The sequence below is a fragment of the Peromyscus maniculatus genome, chromosome 4 (assembly GCF_049852395.1).
Source record: "Peromyscus maniculatus bairdii isolate BWxNUB_F1_BW_parent chromosome 4, HU_Pman_BW_mat_3.1, whole genome shotgun sequence".
Taxonomy (NCBI): domain Eukaryota; kingdom Metazoa; phylum Chordata; class Mammalia; order Rodentia; family Cricetidae; genus Peromyscus; species Peromyscus maniculatus.
In genome coordinates, this window is record NC_134855.1 from 76,767,269 (window position 1) to 76,781,009 (window position 13,741).

The 13,741-nt window shown below is 39.6% G+C and overlaps 1 pseudogene; it reads right to left on the reverse strand.

The window, feature by feature from the left end:
• Positions 1-1,973: 1,973 nt before the first annotated feature.
• LOC102909509 (translation initiation factor eIF2B subunit beta pseudogene) lies at positions 1,974-3,016 on the reverse strand (annotated as a pseudogene).
• Positions 3,017-13,741: the final 10,725 nt, after the last annotated feature.

A 13,741-nucleotide genomic window follows, 5' to 3' on the forward strand; every position in this document is an offset into this window, starting at 1 on the left:
AATCTTGTCATGGAAGCTGTAGTGTGGCTCATCAAGACACACAGTTTATGCATATTTGCTTACAAATGTTCATTGACAAGAGTCATTGGTCTGGTTCTAGGTTTCTGGCTTCTGCTACACCACCTATAATGGGCTCTCATTAGGGCTTCTCATGGAGATCCTTTTGTTGTCCTGTATTGTAGCGTTCCTGTTGTTTGGGATCTGTAGATTTGTCCCCTTCACATGCTCCAACATAGATTCTATGGATATTGGCTGGTGTGGGCCAACTCATAACCCTGGTTCTGGGCCTGGGTGGTAGCTGGGTTGGTCAGCTCCCTAGCTTTCCCTCATCACCACAACCTGAACAAGCTCTCCATAATTGCCTCAGCTAGCTCACCCAAGGCAGCCTACAGCAAGGATTTAGTCAATGTATGTGCTCTGGGGCCCTCAGTTACAGGTATTCCTCACTTATATTGCCAGGGACAGCTCTACTGTTCTGCCCTGGCAAGGTGCAGGACTCTCTTACCTCATTATCGTAGGGTACATAAGAGGGGGAGTGGGGTCGGCTCTCTTGCTCTCATGCCTTTAGGGATGGCTCACCTGCTACCTGACAATGTGGTCACCTCTCATGTGCTAGTGTCTGACAATAAGCTAGCGGGATTACATGTCTTTCAAGGACAAATTGTGAAATATGCAAATCATGAAGACATAGTGTGGCAGTAGCAAACAGGATGTTAGAAACTATGGATAGGGCACTTGTGAAGATTTCTAGAGAAGCCCACTGGGTCTTTACCCTGATTTGGATTTCTCTGATAAATTAATTTCCACAAGTGTTGCACCCTCTGTATCAGGAAATGTCCCTTCTGGGACTCCTGTACTATCCTGCCTATAGGATCCCGGTCCCATGTTAATTTCATTTATTTGTAGCTGGCACGTTTTTAGTGAGCCCTTCCTTCACTCCCTTATCTCAACTGTGACTCATCCCCCTCCAACTTCTCGTATTCCTTTTCTGCATTAAGTTTTCTTCTCAGAACTTATCACTACCTGGCACACTGTGTATTTTATTCATTTTGTTTACTAAATGTTTTATGCTTCTAGAGGCAAACACTTCTACCCTTTTGCACAATTCCATGTCTCAAACCCTAGAGCCATATCTGACACTTGGTAAAGGCAGCAATTCACCTGCTGAAAAATTAAATTAATATTTGAATGACTCACAGAAGGAAGGAGAGCTATTAATCTTCATTTTGCCAGTTGGGAAAATCAAGGTTAATACAGATTCGGTAATTTATCCATGGTCACACAGTGAGCTAAAATGTGAATACAAGTTTCTCCAATTTTTGCTTTTTATTTTACAGCTTTTACACCTTCTACATTGACATACTTTCAATTATTAAAAGTAAAACCAGTTGAGTACTTATTACTACACCAATCCAGGTCCTATGTGGGAAATAAATAGGTTACTGAGACCTTAATTTTCCCCTTGAAGTCATTAATGTGAAGTAGTCAAGATAATATGGAGAGCAGCAATGACCATAGATGAGTAAGTATCTCTGTATTAAGATAGGGAATCTGGACATTGCAGTAAAAAAAAAACACAATTATACTACTATATTAATTACCTTTTTTTTTGGGGGGGGGAGCAGTTTCCAGTAGCTTTCATTGGCACAGCCTAGGAAAAGGTCGGGAGCCATTTCTGAGCAAACACCAACCCAGCGAAGAGTCACAATATGTGTAACACACCACAGAGCCAGAAGGTTCAAATTCCTGAAACAACACAGCCTGGTCACAAAGTGGCCCCCAAATCAACAGGTAAGCCCCGCTGCTCAGGTAGGACTCAGAGGGTAAGAACAGTCCTGGATGCATACCTCACTGGGGATGAGTAGGAAGGCAGGGAACACTGAGGTTTTCAGGCTGACTCTCTCCTCCCCACTGTAATAGCGACATTGTGTCTCCACTCTTCTCTGGGTCTAAACCATTTAGGACAGGCGGTGTCAGAGGATGTGGCCATCAGGATGGTAGAGTTCCTCGTTCATCAGGTAATAGATGTAAGATGGTGCATTCCCACCAGTGTTGGAGAGAAAGAGGGTAATGAGGTCGGAGTGGCGGAGACAAGTAGTCAAACACAGGACAGTGAGCACTGATCTTCTCTGTGAAAGGAAGGACTTCTTCAGGAGCCACAAACTTGTGAAATCAACCTTCCCTGGGGAACTGTGGATAAAGCTTGAACACGGGTGCACATACAATGAGTGGGGTGGAGTGGTGGTTTGCTGCCAGTGCCAGAGTGCGAGTTCCTGCCACCGTCCTCAGGGAAATGTTGGCTAGGATAGTCTTTGTACCAATGATCACCTTGTTCACTCTTGACATGACAGCAAAAATGGCAGCATCGGTCATGACTGTTGTCTCGATGTTTGCTTTGGACAAATTGACGGCCATTTATTTCATGACCCTGGCGGAAAGGTGCATACTTTGCAACAATGACACGGAACTTCCTCTTTCGGGCTGCCTCTTTAAGGAAGGCCTCCACTGTTCTAGAAAAGCCAAGGGTCATGATCACCTTATTGGAGTGGATGTGCTCTACAGCAATGTTCTCCGTTGTGCCTTCCAGCTCCACCAGCAGCTCATTAATCGCCTCAATAATGTTGGAGTTTAGAGGGGCATAATGGAAGCTGAAATCCTCCCTCAGGCTCCTGGAAGTCAAGAATTTGTGCAGGGACTCAGGCTGATCGTTCTCATCACTGTGTGGGTGCAGTCTACCATCATCCTCTTGGAGAATCTTGAGGACTCTCCTCACCATGTTTTCCACGGTGGTCTCGGAGGGCTGAGTGGTGGTCATCTTCCTGCCTTCTCTGGGATCAACTCTATCAGCTCTCCTGCCTTGCTCCAGTGGTGGTCCGGAATGAACCGGTGCAGCAGCCTCAAGGGGGTCCTGAGACTTGTGTTCAGAGCTGCGCTGCCTGCCATCTTGCTTCAGAGTCTCCATGAAGCCCTCTATCTTCCTGGAGAACTCTGAGACCTTTGCCAGGGCACCCGGCATCTCTACCTCAGTACCCCAACTTGCTGAAACCTCAACTATTAAGATTACTTTTTCATTATTGTAACAAAATATTTGATAAAGTAACTTGAGGGGGAAAAAGGCTTATTTCAGCTCACAGTTTGAGATGTATTTCATTTTATCAGAGAAGACTCATTTTATCAAGGAAGACATGGCTGCAATTGCATTCACATTGCATTTCCAGTCCAGGAATGGGCAGGGAAGGCTGGTTCTGAGTGCTCATTCTCTTTTTGACTTACTCTGGGGCCACAGACCATGGGATGGTGCCATCTAGTCTCAAGATGGGCCTTAGTTCTTTTGTTAAACCTGTCTGAAAACACCCTCAGACAAAACGAAAGCTGTGTTTGCTTGATGATTATACCAGTACTCATACTATGAGAATGTTACACTCTTTGAAGTACAAAAAGAACTCTTCAGCTAGATTCAGGACATTATGGAAGACTCCTTAATGAAGATGGCACTTGTACTGAGACCTGAGGAAGAATAAGAAAAAGTAAAGAGAAATAATTCAGAAAAAATAATAACATAGCAATAAGACCATAAATGAATAGCAAGGGCTGAAGCGATGGCTTAGTGGTTAAGAGCACTGGCTGTTCTTCCAGAGGACCTGAGTTCAACTCCCAGGCTCCACATGGTGATTCACAACCATGTACAGAGGGATCTGATGCCCCCTTCTGGCATGTAGGTATACATGCAGAGTGCTCCTATATAAAAAAATATATATAAGTAAATAAATGAATAGCAAGAAAATATACCTAGTTCATAGACAAGCTGAATACCATCACAGGAAAAAAATAATTTAGTTAAGCTAAAGGATTTGGGTTAGGTTGGGAGAAAAAGAAAGATATTTAATAATCTCACTGTGAGATAAACAAAGGCCAGATAACGCACATTTTTATTGAGACACAATCTAACAGGGCAAAGCACAATATTTTTTCTTAATTGGATGATAACTCCCTTGCTTCACTGACTACCCAAGCTCAAGGGTTAGGGGAAGAGAATATTGCCTACCCAAAATATTTACTTATATTCTCCTTATTACTGAATGTATACCTTCAAAACTGATTAATTTTAGAGAGTGGACTCTTGGAAATGATCTCTGTCAATGAGTCTACTTTATATATAAATTTATATATATATATATACTATATAATGTTATGATATGATACACATTTTATATAATGTGATATATAATATGTTTTTATATTATATATTGTATATTAGTAATTTGTTGAGAGAAATTAGTTATACATTTCTGCATGGAAAATTACCTTTCCTTTAAGGGCTTCAAAAGCCTATATTTACCCTATGCATAGCATATTCAATAGAAATCCAGGGAGAGTTCACTTGTGACCACAAGCAATTTTTTTTTTACTAAGAGTCTCTTTAGATTGATGTCAAACTATCAGCTATGACTGTGACCTCATCCGAAACTTTGTACCTCATAATTCATGTGGTCATTGACAGAGGTCATATTCTTTTATAGTGTTGAATAGAATACAGTCATCAAGCCCTGGTTTTGTGGTTCTCTCCATAACACAGCAAGCAACATGGAAGCTTTCTTCCTTATGAATAGAGAGAGAAAGGAAATTCCCTTGAAGGACAGCTGTAACATTTCTATGTAACAGTTTTGTTGTGTAATAATATCTACCAATCTTTGCTGCATTTGTTTCAAAACATGTTCAATGGCATTAGGTTTCTCAGAAGCATGAATATCAGGAGATGGACACTCCAGGGGGAAGTAAAATTCAACTCTTCCCCAGTAGGATGATCTGTCAACCTCAGAGATGACTTACTAACTGTTCTTCAGCAATTGAGCAGGTAGATGGCTGCACCACACTATCCAGTTGCTGCTTCAGAGAGTCTGTAGTACCACTCCAGGCAACAAGACTTCACAGCACCTTATCAGCCACACAGCAATGCTGATATCATCTGACTCATGTATAAGTATGAGCTTAGCCCCAACTCACAAATGATTAAAATGATCCATGTTTAAGGGACGCTATAATCTCAGTATCTGTTAATAAATGAGAAAATCCCCCATCATGACTTTCATAATGATTCCACTTGCTGCTTTTCTCACTCAGGAATAATTTATTTAGGCACATGAGAGCTAGGCAGATCTGTGGCCAGCTGTACTATACAGCTATATAAAAACTCCGGGTGAGCAGAGGTTAGAAGAGAGAGCAGGCAGCCAGCTTTTCCCAATTTATGGGAAACTTTGAATCCACCAAGACTTCATAGGCAATTGTTTTGTAAAGTGACATCCAAACAGTTGTAACTGCCAACAGCTATTTTATTCTTGACATCAATTTCTGAAAACATCACCTGTGAAAAGTTCAGCATTTAGCATTTCCTATTGTTTCCTTTTTTCCTTGAGTAGAGCACTGGTTCATGTGAAAAGTGCCATTTTAGGAAGAGAACAAATACTAATGACCCCCAGTAGGGATAAAAGGGTGCAGGGCACACAGGGCAAGACTATGGACATGGGAGTCAGGCGACCTTTGGACTACTTCTGGCAAACTAGGCAATTAGTTTATGTGAGCCACCACATATGATGTATACCATGAACGAGTATGACATCATTTGGTGGTTTGGAGGGAGAAACTAAGATGGAATTTTAAACTAAAAAATTATTGCTTAATGTTTTGCAAACAATACAAAAGAAAATGGGAAGGTTGTGCCTAGAATGAAATCTGAGTTTTTAACCTAATATGTTGAGGTCATTTTTTTTTCTGATGTGGCAAAAATGTGCAAACTCAAATAGTCTAATTTGGTGAATATCTACTTTCTTGACCACAATCCTCTGCCAGATGTTTTTCCCATAAGGAAGTTACCAGATCCCACCTTCACATGTTCTCAGTCAAGAGGTCATGAAAGGGTTTGAACAATTTGAATTTTAGCAGGTAATCACTATTACAATCCAATACAACCTTCCCCCAGACTTTACAGTAAAACATCTTTCTGTACACTATGACAGTTATGATCATTGGCTACTCGATGTTTTCTCCAGCTAAGACAAATTCCAAAATGGACAAAGAGCAACAATTCACCTGCCCCACAAACTTGCTACCCTTTACCCCTTCACTACATTATATTCCTGGTTTTATATTAATGTTACTTACAGTGATGAATGCTTTGGTACTATTTTAGGCTAGCTTAATTAAGTCTCTCTTAGGCATTTTGTCACTCTATACACATCTTCATAGCAATCATCATAGTAATAGTTAACTAATATCTGTAATCATATATGTGCAGTTTGTCTTCTCTTGAGTCTATAAGCTTCCATGAGTCAGAAACCTGATTGGTTTACTAGAGCCTGTAAAAATCACTTGAACATTTTTCTACTGTCAGCATTCCTTCGTTGCTTGTACTTCTTTGTCTAGTGTTGAGGCCTTGTGAGATTTCTCCCTCCCAGGTTAGGGTGTCAATTGTTGCCACCCTTGTACAGGTCATATATAGGCAGCCATGTTGGTGATCCTTTATAGGTAGAACTGCTGACATTTCTAGGAGACACAGCCTCATAGCAAACTCCTTCTTCCTTTAACCCTTAAAATCTTTCTGCCTCTTTTCTGCAATGATCCCTGAGCCTTAGGTGTAATGGAGTGGGTTCCACAACTCTGCATTTTGATCACATGATTTTCTGTAATAGACTTTTATCTATTACAAAGAGAAGTTTCCTTGATGTGTCATTGGATATATACCTATTTGTGGGCATAAGGGTGAATATTTAGTAGGTTCTTTTCCAAGATCCATTACTTCACTAACCATAGGTAGTTTGCAGGTAGCAAGTAATTGAGAGTAAAGGTCTTCCGTAGGGAAGAGAAGAGCAATTGGGTTTTAATACAAAATGGTCCTGAAAATGTAAACATACAAAAAAAAAACATTTTAAAGACTGAACAGGTTAACAATTTTTAAGAGGAGGGCATTAATTTTAGAAAGAACAAAGTGAGATACATGGGAGGGGTTGGAGTGAGGAAAGAGAAGGAGGGAAGGATAGAATTTTATGGTAATCTCAAGAAAACCTAAAAAAAATATGTTTTTTAAAGAATAAAAACCTAGTAAATTATTTACAAGTATCAGGAAGAAAGGAAATAAAAGAGAGGAAAATGAGGAAGGAGGAATGGAAGAGGATGGATGGAAGGAGGGAGGGGGAGTGTTTCATTAACATTACCTTTAATCTAATACAAATCATTCATGTAAACCAAAAATTAGAATTTTAGCGCTGAACTAGTTTGTTAAGTTTTGTTCCTTAGTCAAGAAGACAAGCACATCTCATGGGTGGATCAGTGAAAATGAGGTGGGGCTGGGGTAAAGGGAGCATTCAGGGAGGAGTGTGTGGTGACAGCCGCACAAAGCTGTGAACAGGGAAGATGTAAGTGGTGGGCTTTTCATTATCTGGTTTTACCACAATGAAATGTGCTGCGCGTTGAATATCTTCTAAGTTTTAACAGTGACTTTAAATAGCAAAGGTTTACACTTGATATGCTAATTGAAATGAGTATTTAACTTAATGTGAAAATTAAGATTTATCTAAGTTAACATAATTATATAGTCTGACCTCTGAGCACGGGAGCTATGAAAATACTCAGTAAGATATAACAGATGTGAATAATGTAAAGTACAGAAAGTATCTACTACAGAGAGCATCATCTATAAAGCCAATAGCTGTGGACACTGAGTCCCTTAGCTACTCTTAGCTGCTTAATTGCCACCCCAATATTTACAACAAAGGAGCAGAAACTAGAGGGCCAGTAACTTACGTCTAATTTACTATTAAAATATCTGTGTTACAATATGATCACTCCTAAATACAGAATCTATGGTCGTTTGTTCAGAAATGTTTACTACTTTACATAAAGCCAATCAAAAATGCAGCGATTCCATTACTAGACAGTAATTCAGACACAAGTGAAACATCCCTCATTTGCATGTTATCTGAGAATAAAATTTAATATTAAATCTTCTTGGGTGGAGGCATTCTTTGTAAGACTAATTGTTAAATGATCTTATTAATAAAAAAAAAAAGATCCAGTTATTGGGGTGAAAACTGAGAGATCAGTGGAATAGGACAAGCCACAGCCAACCTCACCTTACTGTCTCCTCAGCTTCCAAAGAGACCTACTTCCTGTATGCCCACACCTACATGCCTTTCTGTTTCTGCCATCTCACTTCTTCTCTCTGCCCAGTTATATCACTTCCTCTTTCTGCCCAGCTCTGTCACTTCCTGTTTGTCTGTACAGCTATCCAGACCTTTATGATTAGCTAGTGTTGGAATTAAAGGTGTGTACCACCTCAACTGGCTCTATTCCCAATGTGGCCTTGAACTCACAGAGATCCAGATAGATCTTTGCCTCCCAAATGCTAGGATTAAAGGTGTGTGCTACCATTGCCTGATTTCTGTGTTTACTATAGTGACTGGCTTCTTCCTCTGATCCTCAGATAAGCTTTATTGGGGGTATACAGATAAAATATCACTACAATTCTTAGTAGACATCACTTAATAAGCAAACATTGGATATTCTTTTTCTGTTACAATTATTTCTATAAACTCCCCAAAAGAGATAGATGTGGAAGCATAATCTGGCAATTCAAGCACTGAGAGGCTGAGGCAGGGGGATCTCCAGTTTGAGATGAGTCTGGGCTACACAGTGAGTTCAAATTCAGCTTGTACTGAATAATAAATAATAAATTACCAAAGAGCAAAAATTTCCCTCTTTTGAGGGAAATTAAAACGATTGAATCTGGAAGCAGAAATCACCATTTATAATTGTTGACCCAAATAATGTAGGGATCAGGAAATGAGCTTAAGTCATATTTCTAAGTTCATACAGAAGGTGAGGATGAACTTGCTTATATTTAATATTTCTTCAATTACACTATTACTTTAAATTGACACAACCAATTGTTGTTTGGGTGAGAGGAGTGTACTTTACATTTTTCTGGTAAAGGAAATGCAGAGAAAAATGTCCCCATACATCTTGTTTGAGAAGTGTTCACACTTCCAGGAAGCAAATGCAGGATATGATATAACTGTGAGTTATGTTTTGAGGAGTAAACATCCTTTTGAGAGCCTGAACATAGATAACTAATCTCAAGTGGTGTGTGTTGGGAGGCTTCTTGTTAATATGAAATTTAGGAAGACTTTGAAAGTTTCATGGAAATCCAGGAAGATGATAAAGTATTGGGTTAGATAGATGGTTCAGCAATTAAGAATGCTTGATATTCTGCTAGAGGACTTCAGTTGGGTTCCCAGCAACCATTTTAGGTGGCTCACAACCTCCTGTAATCCAAGTTCCAGGAAATGCAATACCCTCTTCTGGCCTTTATGGCTACCTGCATGCACATGCACATCTCTAGACTAGAGACACACATATTCTACACATACTCTTTTGAAAAGATAATAAATCATTATGGTAATTTGAATATAATTGGCCCCCATAATCCCATAATCTATTAAGGAATGGCACAATTAGGAGGTATGGCCTTGTTGGAGGAAGTGTGGTTTTGTTGAAGGAGGTTGGATGACAAACACCTATAATTCAGACCTTGAGGCTGGAGGGCACACCTTTCACTGGGCCACACCTTCTGATCTTCTGTTGGAAGTGTGTCACTGTGGGGGTAGTTTTTCAGGTCGTTTTATCAGGATTCACTCAGTGTGACTGTAAGTCAACTTCCTGTTGCATCTGAGTCAAGATGCAAGCACTCTGAGCTCCAGCACCATGTCTGGCTGCATGCCACCATGTTCCCCCATGATGGACTGAACCTTTCCACTGTAAGCAAGCCACCAGGATTAAATGTTACCTTTATATGAGTTGCCAAGTGAATTGATTGATGGGTGTGTTGAAGAGCAAACATGAAGCATTATGAAACAGATACTTTATTTACATTAATATTCAACAGATACTTTTTAAATGTTTTATTCCAGTTTGTTAATTATGTGAGTTGCCTAAAATAAAGTATTTAATAAATAGCAAAAATTACTTTTCAAATCATATATATAGTGGTAAATTGCTTCACCAGTGACCATGGGCTATAGGGCCCGAAGGAGTTGGTGCTTCTTTTTTTTTTCTGTTTCTTTTTTTATTTTATTTTATTTTATTTTATTTTATTTTATTTTATTTTATTTTACAATACTATTCAGTTCTACATAACAGCCACATATTCCCTTGTTCTCTCCCTTCCTGCCTCCTCCCCTTCCCCCCAGGCTACTCCCCATTTCCACCTCCTCCAGATCAAGTCCTCCCCCGAGGACTGGGATAGACCTGATAGACTCAGTCCAGGCAGGTCCAGTCCCCTCCTCCCAGATTGAGCCAAGCGTCCCTGCATAAGTCCCAGGTTTCAAACAGCTAACTCATGCAACGAGCCCAGGACCCGGTCCCACTGCCTAGATGCCTCCCAAACAGATCAAGCCAATCGACTGTCTCACCTATTGAGAGGGCCTGATCCAGTTGGGGGCCCCTCAGCCTTTGGTTCATAGTTCATGCGTTTCCATTCATTTCGTTATTTGTCCCTGTGCTTTATCCAACCTTGGTTTCAACAATTCTCGCTCATATAAACCCTCCTCTTTCTCACTAATTAGACTCCCAGAGCTCCACCTGGGGCCTAGCATCCAGATTCCTCAGTCCTTGGATAGGGATTCTGGCACAACTATTAGGGTCCAGTCATCCTTGTTCCACATCTAACATCCTCCTATGAGTGAGTACCTACCGTATTTGTCTTTCTGAGTCTGGATTACCTCACTCAGGATGATTTTTTCTAGATCCATCCATTTACCTGCAAACCTCATGATGTCATTGTTTTTCTCTGCTGAGTAGTATTCCATTGTGTATATGTGCCACAATTTATTTATCCATTTAGGGCATCTAGGTTGTTTCCAGGTTTTGGCTATTACAAACAATGCTGATATGAACATAACTGAGCAAGTGCTCTTGTGGTATGATTGAGCATTTCTTGGGTATATGCCCAAGAGTGGTATAGCTGGATCTTGGGGGAGATTGATTCCCAATTTTCTAAGAAAAGGCCATATTGATTTCCAAAGTGGTTGTACAAGCTTGCATTCCCACCAGCAGTGGAGGAGAGTTCCCCTAGTTCCACATCCTCTCCAACATAAAGTATCTTCAGTGTTTTTGATCTTAGCCATTCTGACAGGCGTAAGGTAGAATCTCAGAGTTGTTTTGATTTGCATTTCCCTGATGATTAGGGATGTTGAGCAATTTCTTAAATGTCTATCAGTCATTTGAGTTTCCTCTGTTGAGAATTCTCTGTTTAGTTCTAAAGCCCATTTCTCAATTGGACTGTTGGTCGTTTTGATGTCTAATTTCTTGAGTTCCTTATATATTCTGGATATCAGTCCTCTGTCAGATGTGGGGTTGGTGAAGATCTTTTCCCATTCTGTAGGCTATCGCTTTGCCTTGTTGACGGTATCCTTTGCTTTACAAAAGCTTCTCAGTTTTAAGAGGTCCCATTGACTGATTGTTTCTCTCAGTGTCTGTGCTACTGGTGTTATATTAAGGAAGTGATCTCCTATGCCAATTCGTTCAAGACTACTTCCTACTTTCTCTTCTAGCAGGTTCAGAGTAGCTGGATTTATGTTGAGGTCCTTGATCCACTTAGACTTAAGATTTGTGCACGGTGACAGATATGGATCTATTTGCAGCCTTGTACACATTGATATCCAGTTATGTCAGCACCATTTGTTGAAGATGCTTTCTTTTTTCCATTGTACACTTTTGGCTTCTTTGTCAAAAATTATATGTTCATAGGTGTGTGGGTTAATGTCAGGGTCTTTAATTCGATTCCATTGATCTACATGTCAGTTTTTATACCAATACCAAGCTGTTTTTATTACTGTAGATCTATAGTAGAGCTTGAAGTCATGGATTGTGATGCCTCCAGAGGTTGTTTTATTGTACAGGATTATTTTGGCTATCCTGGGTTTTTTGTTTTTCCATACGAAGTTGAGTATTATTCTTTCCAGGTCTGTGAAGAATTGTTTTGGTATTTTCATGGGGATTGCATTGAATCTGTAGATTGCTTTTGGTAAAAATGCCATTTTTACTATGTTGGTCCTGCCTATCCATGAGCATGGGAGATCTTTCCATTTTCTGACATCTTCTTCAATTTCTTTTTTCAGGGACTTAAAGTTCTTGTCATATATGTCCTTCACTTGCTTGGTTAGTGTTGCCCCAAGGTATTTTATGTCATTTGTAGCTATTGTAAAGGGTGATGTATCTCTGATTTCCTTCTCAGCTTCTTTGTCCATTGTATATAGGAGGGCTACTGATCTTTTTGAGTTGATCTTGTATCCTGCTATGTTGCTGAAGGTGTTTATAAGCTTTATCAGTTCCTGGGTGGAATCTTTGGGGTCACTCAAGTATACTAACATGTCATCTGCAAATAAGGAAAGCTTGACTTCTTCCTTTCCAATTTGTATCCCCTTAATCTCCTTATGTTGTCTTATTGCTCTGGCTAGAACTTCAAGTACTATATTGAATAAGTATGGGGAGAGTGGACAACCTTGCCTCGTTTCTGATTTTAGTGGAATTGCTTTGAGTTTCTCTCCATTTAATTTGATGTTGGCTGTTGGCTTGCTGTAAATTGCCTTTATTATGTTTAGGTATGTTCCCTGTATTCCTGATCGCTCCAAGACTTTTATCATGAAGGGGTGTTGAATTTTGTCAAATGCCTTTTCCGCATCTAGTGAGATGATCATGTGGTTTTTTTCTTTGAATTTGTCTATATGGTGTATTACATTGACAGACTTTCATATGTTGAACCACCCTTGCATCCCTGGGATAAAGCCTACTTGGTCATGGTGGTTAATTGTTCTGATGTGTTCTTGGAGTCTGTTTGCCAGTATTTTATTGAGTATTTTTGCATCAATGTTCATGAGGGAGATCAGTCTGTAGTTCTCTTTCTTTGTTGTATCCTTGATTGGTTTGGGAATCAGGGTTATTGTAGCCTCATAGAAGGAGTTTTATAATTTCCCTTCTGTTTCTATTATGTGGAACAATTTAGAGAGTATTGGTTTTAACTCTTCTTTGAAGATCTGGTAGAATTCTGTGCTGAAACCATCTGGTCCTGGGCTTTTTTTGGTTGGGAGACTTTTAATGACTGTTTCTATTTCCTTAGGGGTTATTGGACTATTTAAATAGTTCATCTGGTCTTGATTTAACTTAGGTATGTGGTACCTATCCAGAAAAATGTCCATTTCCTTTAGGTTTTCCAGTTTTGTGGAGTAGAGGTTTTTGAAATATGACCTGATAATTCTCTGAAATTCCTCAATGTCTGTTGTTATATCCCCCTTTTCATTTCTGATTTTGTTGATTTGTATTCTCTCTCTCTGTCTTTTGGTTAGTTTGGATAAGGGCTTGTCTATCTTGTTGATTTTCTCAGAGAACCAACTCTTTGTTTCATTAATTTTTTTTTATTATTCTCTTAGTTTCTAATTTATTAATTTCACCTCTCACTTTGATAATTTCCTGGTCTATTCTTCCTGAGAGACTTTGCTTCTTCTTGTTCTAGAGCTTTCAGGTGTGCTGTTAAGTCACTAATGTGAGATTTCTCCAACTTTTTTATGTGGGCATTTAGTGCTATGAATTTCCTTATTAGCACTGCTTTCATAGTGTCCCATAAGTTTGGGTATGTGGTGTCTTCATTTTCATTGATCTCTAGGGAGTCTTTAATTTCTTTCTTTATTTTTTC